At 34.3% G+C, this 20,725-nt stretch overlaps 1 pseudogene; it reads left to right on the forward strand.

Annotated features, from left to right (window-relative positions):
• Positions 1-409: 409 nt before the first annotated feature.
• Positions 410-17,359, forward strand: LOC143585066 (aspartic proteinase CDR1 pseudogene; annotated as a pseudogene).
• Positions 17,360-20,725: the final 3,366 nt, after the last annotated feature.

Consider the following 20,725-nt stretch of genomic DNA (forward strand, 5'->3'; position numbering starts at 1 on the left):
TTCAATTTACAGTGATGAGTCGTAGCTAGCTCTCGAATCGTCTTTTAGGGGTTTGGGTGCAGTGCAGCCTTTTTTATTATTATTATTATTATTATTACAGCAGGTATCCCACTACAAAAATAAAGGAAAGAAAGAAATTATAACATCATTTTCTTATTATTATTTTCTCATTTTGATAATGATAATCCAATAATAATAATTTTCCCAACTTCTTTCCCTTATTTAAATTGCTTGAACCACTTAATTAATATTGAGCACAAACTTGTCATTGTGAAAAACACAATGGCGTTTTCCTCACTTGCTCTAGCAATAACACTAACCATTCTTTACACCACCGGCAGCTCTCTCGCCGCCGATGATTCTATAACCATCAATCTCCTCCATCGATTCCCCATTTTATGACCATTCCATGACGTTCGAGCAACGCATAGACCACATGGTGAAACGTTCCATTAACAACACTAAACGATTCCAAAAAGGATCGGCATACCAAGCCGATATTATCCCCGATCATGGAGAGTTTCTCATGAACATCTCTTTCGGAAATCCACCACATAAAATCCTAGCCATTGCCGACACAGGCAGCGACGTATCTTGTAAGCCTTGCATTAAATGTTACAAGCATTTGGGTTCAATTTTTGACCCAAAGAGGTCATCAACATATCAACCCGTTGGTTGTCACTCAAAACAGTGCACCGATTTAAATTCCTCGTTGGATATTAGTTGCTCGCCAAGGAAAACATGTCAGTTTTACGAGGGTTATGGTGACGGGTCTTTCAGTAACGGTACGGTTTCAACAGAAACCGTAACGTTAGGTAATCGTGTCCTCAAGAATATAGTTTTTGGTTGTAGTTTTTATAATGGTGGTATTTTTGAACCAACATGGGATGGGATTGTTGGGATTGGTCAAGGTCCGTACTCTCTAGTGAAACAATTACGTTCTTATGTCACACCTAAATTTTCATATTGTTTAATTCCATACCCTTATACTAATAGTTTCTCAAATAAGTCAAGTAAAATGATTTTTGGACACTTTGACTTTGGTCCAAGTGTTGTGTCCACTCCACTTGTCCAAGGAATCACACCAACATTTTATCATGTTACATTGGAAGGGATAAGTGTCGGTGACAAGCGGCTAAATACCGGTGACGGATCGAATTCCACAAAAGCGTTGAAAGGAAACATGATCATCGATTCTGGAACAACGTAAACAAATTTACCTAGTAAGCTATATAACGAATTTCTGGCGGCTCTTAAGGAGGCTATTAACGTTAGGACTATGAAAGATCCGCAAAAGGTGTTTGATTTATGTTATCGTTCGAAGAAAGTGACTAAAATGCCTAAAGTCACGATGCATTTTGACGGGGCGGATGTTGAGTTGATTGAGGGAAAATGTTTTTGTGACGGTTAGTAACCATATTATGTGCTTGGCATTTCAACCCGCTTCGGGCTTAGCGATTGTGGGGAACTTGGCTCAAATAAATCATTTGTTGGGTTTTGATTTGGTTAACAATATGGTGTCGTTTAAATCTGCTAATTGTGAAAAAGTATAATACAAGTTGTTCAGTCATTCAGTCAGTACTTCATTGTATTATGTAGAATTGAAATAAAATGATCGGTTTGATGCATCTTTCATTTTCATCTTTGTGTAGAGATTATAGCTTGTATAGTTAATTAAGGTTTTGTCCATGTGCTTTAGCCTTCAAAGTTAGTTTTATTATTATAATTCTAATAATAAGAAGTTAATGACCATTTAAAACAGTTGATTATGAAACCGTTTCAAAGGTCAAAGAGCATTAACTTCTTTTTCTATAACATTATTACTTTTAAAACTAACTTTAATACTCGAGTGAGTATTTGTGAGACGAAATTAAGTATTAATGCATCGTGTATATATATATATATATTCTTTCTTTTTCTTGTCTCGATTTTTAAACTTTATTTTATTTTTCATTAGAGTATACCGATGATAACTATATTCTGCTTTTATAGTTTTATCCCATTTGATAATTTAGTTTTAGTTGAATGCATGCTTTTATAGTTTCTAGTATTGAAATATGGCCTTGAAAGCCTTTGATAAGAAGCAACCTTGAGGGTGATAAGGTGGTTTAAGGTATGACTATATGAAATAGGAGGTCATGTGTCAAACCCTATAGTTTGTAGTTGTTCAAAAGAAAAAAAATTAACAATAATAATAAAAAAATATCCTATTTTAGCTCATTTTATTATCCTTCAATTTTTTTATCCATTTAAAGAGAAATACGTTATTTCATTTCTCCCTGCTAAAAGTCTGCCATCTTTTTTTTTCCTCTTTTTGAAAGGCAAAGTATCTTTGAAATTACTATGAAACAAACGTTTTTTAAAGTATTTTAGTCCGTGTATACTATGATTAATTAACTTCGCATGACTGTAATAAAATCATTGCTTACAATAAATGAATTATTATTTATTAATTACAGTAACTACATGAACGCATTCTTGAAAAAAAATAAAATAATAATAACCTTATATGGCACGTATTTAATGAACTAGGGTATAGCCCGTATTACATACGGGTGGAAAAACATGTCAACAAACATAATAAATTTAAACAACAAATTCAAACAACACAAAACTTCTTCAAACATTCGGACCAAAACGTTAACCATTTACATGTTCTAGATATTAAAAGTTACAATAAGTTGATGTAAATCGGACAACCAAAAAATCAACAAAAGACATAAACTTGCTCTTTCATATTAAACCACCATCAACTTCTTCAAAATTCTACCAAAAAAAACTCATTTTGCTTCACCACATGAAAATATAATAAAACAATAGCATCCAAATTAAATATATTTAATAATGAGTAACATTTGAACATAAATAAAGTTGTTTTTTATTAAATTGTTATTTTTGTTAAAACAAAATAATATACAACAACAAACAAAGTAAAATGACAACTTAAAACATATTTCTAACATAAACCATTAAACCAAAAGGATATATAAATAAATAAAAAATTTGACCGTAATTGTATACATATGTAACATCCGAAATATTTTAATAATAAATAAAGAAAGTTGCGTTAAATTGTCATGTGTTAAATAATGTTAACTAGCATATAATAAAGAAAAGTCATGAACTTGGATTAACTAATGTGGATTAAAGGGGTAATGGGCCTTAGGTCCATGGGCTTTAAGGGGTATAAATACCTCCTTAAACCATCATAAAACCCTAATCCTCATTTCATCTTTCCATATTTGCCTACACACTCAAATACACACACATACACTACACCATATACGGCGGCCGAGAGAGAGAGTGAGATCCAAGGCCAAGCAACGTGATTTTTGATAGATCGTCACTACACGAGATATATACAAGATCGATAACTCGTAAGCAAGCTAACCTAGATAAAACGAGCACGTAAAGGTATGTCGTTTACCTTAAAGTTTACGTTTTTATTAACGTTTAACCTTGAAACTTAGAACGAGAATAGATCGGGTATAAATGAAACGTAAAGTTGCGAACTTGATGCTAAAACGAACCTAATGAACCCGCGAACATAAACTGTTCGTTTAAGATAAACCGTAGATCTTGTATTGAACGCTTTCGAACTTAAAGGTCCAAACTTTATGCGTTTTCGGGCTAAATAATATCCAAAACGACCATAGGAATGATCGCGGGTTGGTTAGATGTCATACCCAAGGATCTCACGTTAAACGATGATGATTATGGGGGGGGATTAGGGACGAACAGTGGCTGCAGCTAGATAACTTCGCCGCAGCCAAGTTCGCTGCCGATTAACTTCGCCCCAGTATGTTCGCCAGCATATTCGCCAAGCATGTTCGCTGAGTAAGTTCGCCAAACTGTAACTTCGCCTGGTGATAAGTTCGTCTAATGATAACTTCGCCTAAGGCTAAGTTCGCTAATGTTTAACTTCGCCAAGTTAAGTCCGCCTAATACAAGTTCGCTAATGTTAAATTCGCTTAATATTAAGTTCGCCGAAAGTTAAGTTTGCTGAGAAGTGAATTAAAATCCTAGTGAAAAATGTGCTAAGACAGTTAATGTATATAAAATTTTTCCAAGCTGACCTGACAGCTTAACCCCAGCCAGGGGCTCTGCCCCTTGGACCCTGCTAGGGGTTGCCGCCCCTAGAACCCCGCTGCCAGGGGCGCTGCCCCCGGACCCCCGTTCGTTGTGGGTAATAATTGAACTAGGATGACGATATGGGTAGAGATAGTTGATTGATACGTGTAATTGTTATACAGTTAGTCGTGCGCAGCTCAAGAAAGGGATTACGATTAACGGTGAACGTAACCGCATTCAGGTGAGTTTCTAGCCCCATTTCCTTGTTATATTTTCAGGGCTGTGTGCATACTCGATGTGATAGTTAATACGCTTACCTTAAATGGTAAGTGTATGCCATGTATGATTTATGTGATAGATATTATGTTATGATTGTGAATGAAAGCTTGTCAATACGTGAACGATCTTCGGATATTGCACGTTGATGTGCAAAACGGTCTATAAAAGCTTAACCTAACCTAGACACTCTAGTTTTAAATTTATAAATTGTGACACTCGTCAATTTCAGGTTAACTCCGTTAACTCAAACTCCGTCAATTCAAACTTAAGATCACTTGATCTAGAACGCACATCTCATTACATTTAAAATAAGGTTTTAAATGACGCTTGACAATTATTACATGTGTAGTCTTTCGGGAATTGCACCGAAACACAAACGAGTTGACGCTAACCATTGGTGAACAAATGACGAACATCAAAACAACAAATACGTGATAACCTTATGTTAACATATGTGTTACTTGATTATATTATGTGTGATGCTAAACAAGAACTAAGTTATTAAGCTAGAAAAGTAACATTTGAAAGTTGAGGGACTTAAGTGTAACATATTGTTATTAAATAATATTAATCAAAAACCCTAATCCTCTCTTTCCCTCTCTCAGAACCAACGGCAGCCCCCCCCCCCCCTTCTCCCTTGCGATCGGCAGCCCACACACACCACCATATCACCTCTCTTTGATCTTGTTTTTCACAATTGAAGCATCCTACACCCGTTTCTAGTCATCTCTCACCTTCCTCTTGCTTGTTTTTGTGCTTTTGAAGGTTTAATTCTAAACCCTAGATTCGAAAGTTTTATATATGGTGCTCATATGCTTTGTTTTGATTAGATGATGTTTAATTATGTATTGATTGTTGATTTGATAACTAGAATTGATGTTATTGCATGTTAATCGCTTGTTTCTTTGATTTTGAGTTCAAGTAAAACCCTAATCATGTATGTAGTGTGTAATTGATGCGCATGGATAGTGATTATGATGTCTAGAATGTCATATGAACGGATTGTGGTCTATAGATGATTAATATGTTGAGTTTGGATGCAAATTGTTTCTGGACAGATTGTGTTGTTGAGGTTCAATTGACTGTAACGGGGTGTGAATGTGAGAATTGGTCGAGATTATTAATACTACAGTGTACTATGTTGAGTCTAGTTTCTATAAAGTCCAAGTTTGTAATTTTTGGACGAGTAAAAGTTAATCTTTATGATTTTACAAAACTGAAGTGCAAATCTGAGTTGTGAGACCTGCTGTTAAGTTGTTTTGTAATTAGCATATCTCATGAACTACAAGACCAAATGGGTTGGTTCCACTTCTGGAAGTTAACTTGTTGAGTTAAGAACCTAACCCAATTGGTCTTGCCTTAATTAGATTTTTCATTTAACGGGAATTTCAAATAACATTCTGTTGCGCATGAATTTGATTGTTGTGAGTTTGCTGTAATGTTTTGATCATTGTGAGAAATCTATGTGGAATAAAAATATAATAAAATATGTTATGGAAACCTAACACATGTGTGCTTTTGTGACGATTTTTGGTGAATTAATTGAGATACTATGATCTGTTGAATAGGGTAGTCTTTCAAGTAGAATTCTGTCGTGATGAAACTAGTTGCTGAACTTTGTGAAAATACATGAAACGTGCTGTTACTAGATAATTGTTATGTTTTGACCAAATTGCCCTTGCGGGGAATAATTATTAGATGATTGTTATGTTTTGACCAAATTGCCCTTGCGGGGAATATTTGCTAAATATGTACACCATTAACACTTGACACGTAAATAGTTGTTCACACACGTAACGTATCACAAATGTGCTTGTTAAGTCACACACGAGTCACAAACGAAACACGAAACGTATTTTGTGCATAGGTATTATATGCCGAGTCTAGAGACTCGATAATAGTTCCGACTCTTAGAAAATCTCCTTGTTGTTATAGAACGCTAGTGAGAGTTTTCTGCGACGCGCATCACTTGGGTGATTTGTTTTTGGGAATTCTTCGCAAACAGTGAGTTTCACTTTCCCCTTTTAAACTTTTTAAACGCTTTTCACTTGGGGGAGATAACATACTCCGAAACGCTTTTAGATTTTGTTATGAAATTATATATCACTTGTACAGGCTAAGTGGCAAACGAAACAATTGAAGTCCTACACATCGAACCGTTTAGTATTGGAAAATAGCGAGTCACTGTTGAGTAGTACTACTGGGTTTGACAAACCCCACCCAACGCTAAGCTCGACTGGAGGTCGAGTGGGTGTAATTTTGGCTAACACATTACCATGGTCGGGATAGACTTGGTGGCAAGGCACATGATAAACAGTCAGTTTCGGTGTCGAACACTTAGTAATACTTGTTGTATAGGCTAGCTACCTATCGATATATAATTGATTTAACACTATCTGGTAACGCAAAACACAAAACGCTAAACGCTTTATCTTACATAAACTTGTGAACTCACCAACCTCGTGTTGACACTTTTAGTATGTTATTCTCAGGTAGCCGAGGCGGGCGCGCGGTATAGGAGCATTCATTGTTTTGAACACTATTGATTATGCAAACTTGTTTTAAACTGTTACTATGGGGGTTTTTAAGTCGTCCTGCGTGGCGCAACTTTTGTCTTATGGTTTTTACGCTTCCGCACTTATTTTCACTTAATGTTTTTATGGTTTGATTATAACTAATGATTCTGATCCTGTTAGTTCACACCCTCTGACGGTAAAACTCCGTTAGTGGATTTTGAGGGTGTGACATAAATCTAGACTATCCTAATGCTAGACCACTAGACAGACAAGTGTACCTATCAACTGTAGTAAAGCCTAATGAAGTCCGGATGTCAAACCCAAAGGACACTAGCGACACCTAAACTAAACTCTGACTAATAACTTAAATAAATAGATTTAATTGATTTTTGTCTTTTTTAATTATTAACTATAAATAAAATAATACTTAAACTAAAACTGACACGGAAAAATCGGACTAGAACTCAAATAGGGGAAATAACTCTAGTCAACTCGTAAACTTTCATAATTGGATTTATGATTGGTACCGTATTCTAAAAATATGAAATTTAAGGAATAACTAAAGTACGCTAGATCACCTCCCGGTCTCACCAACAATACCTAAGAACCCTAAATATCATGTAAGCTCAACGGTTTAATGGTTCAGATCACCTCCCGGTCTCACCTCACCTAACTATGCTAAGGTACCCAAAGATTAAATTACCTCTCGGTCTCTCTAATCACAATATGCCCTAAGGCGTAAAGGGGTATTCTTATTGAATTCGGTTATAACTCGGATCTGTAAGAATCTAATGGAATATAGGGTAACTCACTCCCGTGTAATCACTACCCAAACCCGCAAAAGACCAAAACAGACGACACTTAATTACCTCCCGGTCTCTCATGTGACAGAATATAATGTATCTCTAAACTCTCAATTATCGTTCCTATGGAATACGTTAACAATAAACCATAAACTAGTTACAAACACACAGTAAGTAACCTAATACGCATCCATACATGAAAGACATTCACAAAGACACATATGGAACAATAAATTGATAATAAATTAATACCAAATACGCATATGTATCACAACCAAATAAAATAAAAACTTTACCAAAACATGAACCAATCAATAAGAAATCCAAAACCAATAATAAAACAAGTTTAAAAAGTATTCATCCAAAGCCAGGCAATATAACAATTTAGCCAATCATAATTACGAATGAAACAAAGATTAAATATATATTGCGGTTCATCGTAAAAAGAAATAAATATGATTGAGCTACTAGCCTGGTTAAATTAATTAAGCAGCCTGCTTGCTTAATTTAATTCTCACCGTGAGTTTTATGACTAGCCTGCTAGCTTGAGGTTGTAGGCTGCTTCTTTCAAAATCCCAAACGCACCACTGCACCAGTGGAGCAGGGGCGGCCCCACTTGATTTGGCGTCTCACCCCTTCTCAATAATATCAGCTGTGTGTTTTTTTCCCCAAAAGTTATTCATTTTATATCATAATAATATTTGGTGCGCTACACCAAACCATCAACAGAAGCCCATGGACCTATTTAATTTCTCCCAGCCCATGATTCTTTTATGTATCTTGTACACTCCAAATTAATTAATTCCCTTCTCACATGCTGAGTCCACTGCATGCCAAATTATGCACACAACAAAACAAATAAATCATTCCTTTAATATACTAAATTATTGGCTTACCTTACGTATGTAGCCAATTTGTTATGTAGCTTAATTTTTTTTCTAATATTTAATAGTTATATTATAAAGTAATATATTACACATTTAAACATGTGTATTTGCATTACAGCTAATATTAATAATATGTATGTATTGTAGAGTTGATTTACTACAACTTTTTAGCATTTTGTCTCATCAAGCCTATAAAAACACACATATGAACCATTTAAAATACTATTCAATAGAAACTTGACTCGAAAGTAGTTAAAAGTGTAGAAAATATATATAATAATCGTATATAATTTTGACCACATCACACGTGTTGGCAAGGGAGGTATGTACATTGTGAATGAAAGCTTGTCAATACGTGAACGATCTTCAGATATTGCACGTGTGGACAAGGGAGGTATGTATATGAAAGATGAATGTGTATGATATAAATATATGAACGATATATGAGTATGTAATAATGATTAAAGAAAGTATATGTATGAGTATGTAAAGATAGTATGAACGAAGAAGAAGAAAGAGGGACCAGACCCTAATAATATCTGAGATAGAGAAGACGGGATCAGACCCTTATAATATCTGAGATAGAGAAGTAAAAAAGGATCAGACCCTAATAATATCTGAGATAGACAAGAAAGGGATCAGACCCTAAATAATATCTGAGATAGACAAAGAAAAGAGGAATCAGACCCTAATAATATCTGAGATAGAAAAGGAAGGGATCAGGCCCTAATAATATCTGAGATAGAATGGACAGTAAATATAAAGTATGAACTTAATAAAGTATGTACGTATGTATGAAATTATGAAATAAAAGTAATTACTATGTATCTTCGGATGCATGGTTGAAGGTAAGTGAATGTATTGTATGATGTATGATTAACTAGAACTCACTCAGCGTAGCTGACTTTTAGTATGCACGCAGGTGAGTAGGATGCGACAGCTGGCGTGAGTGGAACACGTGACAGAAGAATAAAAGCCTGGCATCTGAAGACCCTTTTATGTTTTATAAGTTATGTTTTAATTTCGAAAGACAAGAAGAATGTTTTAAGACATGTTTATGATTTGATATGTAACGTTTTATGAAAGTTTTATATTATGCGTAAAGTTTTTAATTAACTCTGATTTTAGAACTGCGTTTATGAGTAAATCCAACACCAAAGTAGGGCTACCGGCAACGGGGCCTTACAACATAACAAATTTGATACTCTTTCAAAACAACTCGTTTTGTATTATTTTCAAAATAGTAACAAAATATAAAAAAGTTGAAATTAGTCAACTTCAAAAAATTATGATTTTTTTTTTATTTTTGACCAATCTTGCAACAAACTTTTAAATCAGTGACATTAATATTTTGTTAAACTTGCAAAACATAAAAACGTTTTACAATAAATGAATTTTAAAATAATTTTGGAAAGATTAAAAAAATTTATGTTTACTTTGAAAATATTTAAAGGTGAAAAAATATGATACAAAAATATATATACCATATATACATGTATTTTAATAAAAAAAATATTAAAAACGTGAAAATTAATTGTTGTATTTAAATGAGAATATTATTAAAGACATTATTAAGGAACGTATATAAAAATCCCGTAAAAACAGAAAATGTAATAGGCACGTATTTAAGATATTGACATTTTATGTTGAGTATATATTAGGAAAATGAATTAAATTAGAATATATTAAATGGCTATTTAAGTTATAAATCTGTTTACCAAAATTTCTGGAACTATCAAAACTAATAGTCGGTCAACAATATTAAAGGAAGTTATTAACTTTAAAAATTTTAGAAAACACCGACCCACATTATAGTCAATTCCAAAAATAAATAAATAAACTATACTCAACTTATTTATTTGAAATTCAAACTATTAATTTGAATACACGTAAAAAAATAATAATTATAAATAATGACTTTCAACTTTATTATATGATTTTATTAAATTAGAATATAATAAATTGTTATTTAAGTTATAAATCTGTTTACCAAAATTGTTACAAAATTTGTTATAGTCAAAGATCCTAAATACAAAAAATATTACAAAAATCATGACATAATGTAATATTGAAATTATTACTTTTTTAGTTGATCCATAATTAATATTATTTTATTACAGTCAATGAAATCTGCATTCAATTTTGTTACAAACCCATTATCATTAATTATGACATTTATGTCTAATTATAAATTGGTCAAACATATAAGATAGGAAGATTGTGGAGATTGGAAACTAATAAACATAATAATATTGACAATGGAAACAAAAATTTTTCATAACCAACTATAATATATCTTTTTTTAGAATTCAAATTCAAATAATATTTCGAAATTTTATATTGCATTAATTGTTACAGTTTCCATAACAAAATGATAACACTCATTAGCATTAATTGTGACATTTATACCTCATTATACATTGGTCAAACAAAAAAAGATGGAAAGTGTGTGAAAATTTGTAATGTATCTTTTTTTAGAATTCAAATAATATTTTGAATTTTTATAGTGCATTAATTGTTACAGTTTCCATAACCAATTGATGACACTCATTAGCATTAATTGTGACATTTATAGCTCATTATACATTAGTCAAACAAAAAAGATGGAAAGTGTGTGAAAATTAGGAACTATTCAAAACTGAATCTTACTAATGGAGATTGACAATAATACTGACACTTGAGAAATATTTTTTGAAAGTGCAAAAAATATACATAAATAATAACAAAAATATAGATCAATATTAAACAAAAATATATAAATACATGAATAATAACAAAAATATACATCAATATTAAACAAAAAATAAGAAATCTTATCAAAAAATCCTCAATCCATGAAATTAACTATATCAAGTTGGAGACATAACCTGAAATGAGAAAATTAAATATTAATATTAATATCACATAATAAATAAATTACCAATTATAAAAGATTTGAATTATGTAAACAAATATTCTAATTGATAACCGGAATATTTGAATCGCGTTAACGGAAAAACGAAATAGGAAAAATCTTCATTGTATCTCCGATTTTGATATACAACCTAAAGAGATTAATAGAAAATCATATAATAATTAATATAAATACAAACAAAAACGGAAACAAAAATCTTACCGGAAAACCGTAACAACTTCAAAATATCAATTCAATCTTGAATTTTGATATACAACCTAAAGAGATTATTACAAAATCATATAACAATTGAAATAAGTATAAAACCATATCGGAAAACCTTACCGGAAAAAGATATTACCTTGCCGGAAAATCATATAACATTGTTGGCCATTAAAGTATAATATATAAACTTGTCGGAAAACGGTTAATTCCGATCTACTAACATGTGTACCACAATCTTTCACTCTCGATCATATATCTAATATATATATTGATATTGATATTGATATTGATATTGGTATTGGTATGGGATCGTAAACTGAAATGAGATTCAAATGTTTATAAATATGATGCTGATAGACAAATTAAAATATGTTGAATTAAACATTAACACATTAGAAACATAGTAGAAATCTAAAATTTGTGACAGAAGCATATATAGTTGAATTTGTGACTAAAATCTTACCAGAAACTTTACCGGAAAACCGTAATAACTTTAAAATATCAATTTAATCTTGGATTTTGATATACAACTTAAAGAGGTTATTACAAAATCATATAACAATTAAAATAAATATAAAACCATATCGGAAAACCTTATCGGAAAAAGAAATTACCTTGCCAAAAATTCATATAACATTGTTGGCCATTAGAGTATAATATATAATCTTACCGGAAAATGATTAATCCCGATCTACATTACCGGAATATAGAAGATGGTGGATGGTGAAGTTAGTAAGACGAGAGAGAGAGAGAGAGAGAGAGAGAGAGAGAGAGATTAAAATGATTTATGTGGAAAATCTTAAGGTTTAAATAAGTTTTTTAAGTGTTTGGTCAACATGACATGTGGCAGCCTAATAGAGAATATGTGAATGGAAAGTTGCTGACTGGATTGCACATGTGGACAGTCTAGAAGAAGGTCATGTGTACAATTGTATTGCTTTAATAGTATTTAAAGATTAGACTTTTAGTCAAGATTATAAAACTTTTTCTTCTAATCGTTTTAAATGATTAAATTCTATTTATGCAGAAACATTAAAAATGATATGTTTGTCTTTCCTAACGCTATGTTATTTGTTGATGATACTATATATTGTTTTATTTCTAATCATTAATTTTACCAACAACATTTCCATTTAGAACCAAAACAATTAAAACTTAATTTAATATAATTAATTTATCATAACTGCATATCCATCAATGTTATGTCTTGCCGGCAATAAAGTAAACCAGATTAGTTTACTTACCTGATTTGATTTGCATCAAGATTATACCATAATCTGATATATTCAATTATTATTATTATTATTATTATTATTATTATTATTATATCTTATCTATACAATTTTTTAAAATTAACTCAATGTTCAATAATTGAACATGAGGCTTTCCATCGATAGACATAAGTCTTTACAGTTGGACCTACTATTATTATTATTATTATTTAAGAAAGCTAAAACAAAACATGTTGAAGAGAGAAACTCTGACTCATATTTTGAAATCCCAATTAACAAGTTCTTGGTTAAGCGAAAAGATTTTGAAGTTTGCTCCTCTAACTCTGATTTTGAATGACCAAGTGAACGGGTATCTAGGAAACCTTTAGTTGAATTTAAAGATAATATGCGATGTGCACCTTTTAATATTGTTGATGCAACGAAGGCAATGAGTCAATAACAAAAAGATCGTGTTAAGAAAATAGGGCTTGGGTCCGTGTTAACACTAAACATAACCCAAAATCCCACTATTTTGGGATATTGGTTGCTGATGAACTACGATGACCATTTAAATGAAGTGAATATCAAGGATCGTGTTATTAAGATAACACCAAAAATAGTGTATGAGATATTTGGGATACCAATGGGTAAAATACCAGTTTTGGAAAATTACAAGCCAAGATTGGAGGATGATGTAACTACATATTTATCCAAATGCAAGGATAAGTATAAATAATGTGAAAGATAAACTAGTTGAAGATCAAGGAGTTGGGGATTTATTTAAATTGAATATTCTTGGGTTATTCAACACATGTATTGGATTTATTACAAAATCAACAACAGTTCATCAGCGTTTCATCAAAGCAATTGGTAAAGTATCGGATATACTAAAAATGAATTGGTGCAGCTATGTTATTGAAAATTAGAAAATGACAAAAAAAATATTGGAAAGGTATTAATGATCAATACAACGGTCCTATCACCTTGCTTGTACTACTTTACACACATGAGTATCATCCTATTATAACAACACGTACAAGGTCCACGGTCCTTCCCTGTACCATCCTATTATAACAACACGTACAAGGTCCTCAGTCCTTCCCTATGTTGCAACCTAAACCATAGCACGTACGAGGTCCACAGTCCTCCCCTATGCTACCCCAACACAAATATAGCACGTATAAGGTCCACAGTCCTTTCCTGTGCTGACGCCTATCTACAATACGTATAAGGTCTGTAGTCCTTATATACGTTGACGTCCATACCTACAACACGTATAAGGCCCACTGTCCCTATCTACGTTTACATTTATCATCTATATCACGTATAAGGCCCACAGTCCTTAACTACGCCATCACCTGCCAAGTCGATGTCCAACAGAAGTTAGAGGGATTTTGTCATCCTAACTTACTACGTCAGACGTAGAACTCACGTACCATTCCTGTACCTGCATACACTTACTTCGCATATACAATAAACACATCATAGCATAAGAACACTCTAGGCGTTCCTCACATCATTCAATTAACAATCATGCTCCTTTTCGGTACGTACAATATCCGAAGATCGTTCACGCCCCGACAAGCATTCATTTATAACGATCATACATCATCCATATATAACATTCGTATCTTCGTTTACAACCTGACAGTACGCGCAATTTCCGAAGATCGTTAGCGTACCGACATTCAATCATTCATATCTATCACATCTATCATATATGGCATACACTTACCACTTAAGGTAAGTGTATTAACTAAACACATCGAGTATGCACACAGCCCCGAAAAAACATAACAAGGAGTGGGGCTAGAAACTCACCTGAACCCGGTTACTTCTTCCGTTAATTGTTACTTCTTTCTTGAGTAGTGCACGACTAACTGTATAACAATTACACGTATCAATTAATTATCACTACCTATATCGTCTCTCTAGTTCAATTATTACCCACAACGAACGGGGGTCCGGGGGAAGCGCCCCTGGCAGCGGGGTTCTAGGGGCGGCAGCCCCTAGCGGGGTCCAAGGGGCAAAGGCCCCTGGCTGGGATTAAGCTGTCTTTAATGGAAAAATTTTATTTCCATTAACTGTCTTAACACATTTTCGATTAGGATTTTAATTTATTTCCTAATTCGTTAACTCATTCCTCATTAACGAATTAAGTCTGATTCGCTATCTGATTCGTTACCGAACTTAACTTAAGCGAACTTATACATAAGAGAACTTAAATATTGAGCGAACTTATATATGGCGAAGTTATCTCAGCGAACTTGGCCGCAAGCGAAGTTGCTTTGGCGAACATGCTAGCCGGCGAACTTGCTGGCAGGCGAACTTGTCGCAGCGAAGTTGCTTTGGCGAACATGCTGGTAGGCGAACTTGTCGCAGCGAACTGCTGCTGCGCATGTTCGTTTATCGGTCCAAAACGCACGTTTAGCGACCCTAAACCCCCTTATTATAGTTCGGCCTTAACCACAAGCGTTTCCTTGTTCGTTTGCGGTGCAAACTTGACCCGTTTGTAACATAAAGCATGAACCTTTAAGGCTAAACGTTTAATATTAGATCTAGGGTTCATTTTAAACGAGTCGTACCTTGTTTGCAGGTCCATTATGTTCGTTTTAGCATCAAGTTTACAACTTTACTTTTCGTTTATCCCCGATCTAATGCGCTTTAAGTTTCAAGACTATACGTTAATAGAAATGTAAACTTTAAGATCAAAACATACCTTCGTTTGGACCTCGCTTAGCTTGACTATGATCTTTAAAGCTTGTATCTATTTTGCTTATCAAGGATCTATTAATATTCAACGTGCCCTAGACCTCGGATCTTCTTCTTCTCGGCCGTAAACGTATATGGTGGTTTTGTGTGTGTTTTAAGGTGTGTGGAGATTTATGAAAAATGGAAATGATAGTTAGGGTTTTAGGATGGTCTAAGGGGATATTTATATCCCTTAAAGCCCATGGACCTAAGGCCCATTACCCTTCAATCCACCATAGTTAATCCAAGTCCATGATCTTTCTTCATTTAATATTAATTAAATATTAACAATCGTTTTAAAATCATATGCCTCTTTTATTTATCGTTACAAAATTCGGGATGTTACATACTCTTAATAAAATGGAGAAATACTTATGTAATAATGGACCTAGTCTTTTTGTTTTGTTTCCCATCATCTTCATTTTCAGTATGATCAACTATAATAGAAGAATCATCATTTTTTATTAGTATAAATATTTTGGTTACATAAATTTTTTTGTACCTGCTTCAGCACTTCCTATATACTTCTTATGTATGTGAATATGAATCTGGCTTCCTCTTTCTTCGTAACCAATCTTCTCACTTGCGATCAATATCTTCTGGAGCCCTTATTGAACGAATATATTTCTATGGAAAAATAGAGCATTTTGCAGAAGTCTTTGCTAGGGCTTTTCAAGTTAATTTATGAACCTGTTTCTGGATCTCTATTTTATGGAAACAATATTATTTTGGGTGCCATTATTCTTACTTCTGCAGCTATAGGTTTGCATTTTTACCCAATCTGGGAATCAGCATCCGTTGATGAATGGTTAAATTCTTGATCTCTCTCAATATCTCTCTCAATTCTAAAATCCAGGACTTGAATTCATGTCCTGTCATTAAATTCCTCCTGATTTATTAGAACTAAAAGAATTCCATTTAAGCATCTCATTGCTTTAGTTGAAAGATTCCATTTGAATTGGAATCTGGTCATTCACTTTGACCCGCTAAGCATCCATGGCCACACATTTGATCCAATACGGTGTAAAAATAGAGATGTCTCCGAGCATATTTGTTTGCTAGTTTCTTGATCCCGGAAATCTTGTACTCAGAGTCACGGATAAAGTGGACTACCCAGCGCCTTTGATACTTGGTGGATGACCTTTCTAGTGGCTTTTTCCCGTCCCTTTTGGGACCATTCACCCTTTTCCCAACCAAGCATAGGTAGAAGCCCTCTTTCCCATACACAACGACGGTTCCAGGCAAGATTAATAGTTTATAGTCGACTCAATATTGGCGAAATCCCCCATTGAGTCTCTTTAGTACCTATTCTCTTGTAGTGCACCCTTCCTCGAAAGAGTAGGCGGTTGAAAGACCCACCTCTGAATAAAGTTTAGGTTGGGAGATCTCAAAGGGGAACCTCGCTTAGCTTATCAGTCCCTGTATTATTCAACTCATCTGTCCACTTATCTTGTCCAAAGCAGAAGGAATTTTTCAATCCTTTGTTTCGAAGGTAATCCGCCAGTCTCTAGACAATGATGATGATACTGGAAATTATGATGACGGGGATGATACTGCAAATGAAGATGATGGGAATAATGATGATGGGGATGTACTGGAAATGAAGATGATGGAGATGATACTGGAAATGATGATGATGAGAATGATAATACTGGATATGATGATACTGGAAATAATGATTGTGGATATGATGCCGGATATGAGGAAAACACTACAGTTGTAGAAATGTGGCTGGTGGTGGAGAACAATGAGGTGCTGGGGACAAACAAATTGAGGTAGTTGATGGTGGAGAACAAGGAGGTAGTGTGTAAAAATCTTAACCTGTCACGCTCACCTCCACTCTTTTCTTATTGCGATCGTATTTTTTTTAAAAAAAACTTATATAACGAGGTAGACAAAAACATGGAGGTAGCTAGTGGTGGAGAACAAATGAATGCAACTGAGGGTGTGACTAGTGGAGATAACAAAGAAATGTATACAACGAGTGTAATTGCAAACATTGAGGGTGTAGCATATGGGGATAACAAAGAAATGGATGCAACTTGTGGTTAAAAACAAAATGCCTTAGATCATGGGAATGGTGATCAGATTTTTTTACTATCAGATTTACAAATGTCCATGGGGACACATACACAAGAACTAACAACCACAATTACATTCCCCCACTGTATTTGTCTGGCATATCTGTTGTAACATCCCAAAATTTGTATGAATAATATTAATATATTATTTACGTTGGAAGAATTAATTTGAGTTAGTTAGAAAAATAATAATATAATAATTATAAACAAGATGATAGGATGGTAGGCTAAAATAGATGGAAATCAATTATGGACTTAAGATGAAGATGGACATATGGTTCATGGGCTTAAGGAGTATAAATACCCCTTAAACCCTAAATCATTTCCATCTCCATCATTCTACACCTTAGTCTCCACCATCAAATACACACATTTAAGCCATACACTCTCTACTCTATTCTATTCAACGATCCAAGACCAACCGAAGGTAAGAAATCATTAATCTCAGCTGACCCAACATTTTGGAACCCGACTCTGCAGCCTCGGGATGCCGAATGAGCAGTTTGAACCTGGATCTAGCTCCTTTCGGGTGTTTAATCAACCAAAAACAAGCTTAAGGGCAACCTTAGCTCAGATCTAGACACCCCGAAGCTACCCAGGTCATAAACTCCGGCCAACCATGGTGGTTAACGACATCTGACGGTGACGAAATCGGAGAAAAACCTTAAAATTGCGAAATAGAAAGCCGGTCTGCACATTAGGGCGTATAAGTGTATGTGGCTGTATAAGTATGTAACGTATAGTTATATACGACCGTATATGTATCTGTAACGTGTATGTATATGTAGTGTATATGTATGTTCAGCGTGTATAAATGTTCAACGTATATGTAGGACTAGCACATAAGTCTCTTATGCGTATAACTATTACGTAGCGTATAAGTCATATGACGCATAACTTATACGGACGTATAAGTTATACGAAGAAGCTTATACGTGAGGAATTGACTTATACGCTGAATAACTTACACGCTATAAGGACTTATACGCTGGGGGGATAACTTACACGCCCAAACTTATACAGACCTAAGTGATTTTTCAAAATAAACGAAAGATATATGGCGTATACATATGTAAACGATAGATATAGGCTTATCCCCGGCCAGGGTCTTTGCCCATTGGACCCTGCTAGGGGTTGCCGCCCCTAGAACCCCGCTGCCAGGAGCGCTGCCCCCGAACCCCCGTAGCTAGGGGTTACAATAACTTAAAAATATAATATGGGGCTAATTATTAACAATTAGAAAAGTTGGTGCCGCAAAGCCTCGACTGGGCCACTTTGCGGCACCTTATTGGTGGTATTTTTTTTAATTTGTTCTTTTTGGTTTGTTTTGTTTCGTTGTAGTTCCGGTACGTAGCGAAAACCGACTGAATACCAACTTATTTTTTATTTTTTGCAGCCTTTTACCTTGAACAAATGGAATAGATAAGACGAGCTCAATATCTACCGTAAATGTATTGCATTTTCAAGGTTTCCCGCCTGATCAGGCAGAGACCATCGCGGTTGATGCCGTCTCAACTAGTCGCTAGGGCTGTTCAAAAAGCCCGTGGCTCGAAGCTCGCTTGTTTTTTAGCTCTTATTAAATCCTGCTCTACATGGATCCATTTGAAACTTAGCCGAGCCAGCTCGGTTAGAAAGCTTGCTTAGCTTGGGTCGGTTTGTTTTACTTTTAATATAATTTACTTTTAGATGCATATAATACATGATAAAAAAATGTTCAACAAAAGGAGGGGGGATATATCCTTCGGGAATCGCAACAAGTTATGAACGTTTATACACTGCTATCGCGGTTGGTTCGGATGCCAATTATCGTATTTTATAATCGGATTTGTACGATTATGTGTTAATTTTTAACTCGGTTAAAACAGAGCCGAGCCGATTACGTAATAACATGAATTATTATTTTATTATGAGAAGTAATAATTAAGGAATCATCAGAATTATAAGAGCGAGACTTGAGTCGGGTCAAGTCAGGTCGGGAGTTCACGATTGTATATTTGGACTCATGGATATATTGGAAATAAAAGAAAAATAAAATGCAGGCTTGATATACAGCCTGGATGCTGGCTGCCATCTATCCTTCTCCTATAAAAACTACACACGGACCTTCATTTTCTCAGTTTAACATTCTCTTATCTTCTCCCGCCATGAGTAACAGCGGCAACGACTTTGAGGGTGCCTGTGAAGGATGCGGGGTAGTGATCACCGGTGGACGGAGTGCACTACGGAACCACAAAAAGGAATGTGTCGACTTTTTAGTTACTAATTAGTATAATTGAGAAGTTTGGTGCCACGAACATGTTTTCTTAAGCCTTTTCTATGTAAGTTATAATTGTGGGAGGAAACCATCAACTAACTCTTTGTTGGCATGGCTTGTGTCGATTTCTTTAAGTTAGTCACGTTGTGATGGAAATTCCTGCCAGGGTTCGAACTCCCCTCTAGGCATAGAAATGATTTTTTGTTTGTATTAGTTTTTATGTAAGTTATAGGTTTGAGGCACATACAAGCCAAAAGCAAAATCTATTTGTGTTTATTTTTTTTTGTTGTGAACTCCTTTCCATTCTTTGACAGATTATTTGTTTCGACCTCCTTTCTTTTAACAACTTTTTTAGTTTCTTTTATTTTTTTGTTTGGTCATTTTATTTGTTATATGTCTAAATATAAATAAATTTTTTGGTGTCGCAAGGTCCCTATTGGATCACTTGGCCGCACCTTACTGGTGAAAGATAATTTATTTTTTTTTGTTTCCGGCACCGTAACAAACGTGACTGAAACCAACCAAATTCATGTAGAATCATCGCGTTTCGTTTTCATTCCAGTACCATAACGGACTTTACGAAAACCGGTGGAATGTTCATTTTGTTTGATTTTTGGTTTCGGTACCATAATGAACATGATGAAAACCAACCGAATTTGCATAGACTTATCGCCTCAACATTCAGGCTCGAAAATGGTCATGTTTCACCAACCCTCGAGTTTTATCAACCGACATCACATCATTGGTCCACCTC

This window comes from Bidens hawaiensis, unplaced genomic scaffold (genome assembly GCF_021521415.1).
Source record: "Bidens hawaiensis isolate Kalapana, Puna unplaced genomic scaffold, B.hawaiensis_p1.1 tig00033545_1, whole genome shotgun sequence".
NCBI classification, from domain to species: domain Eukaryota; kingdom Viridiplantae; phylum Streptophyta; class Magnoliopsida; order Asterales; family Asteraceae; genus Bidens; species Bidens hawaiensis.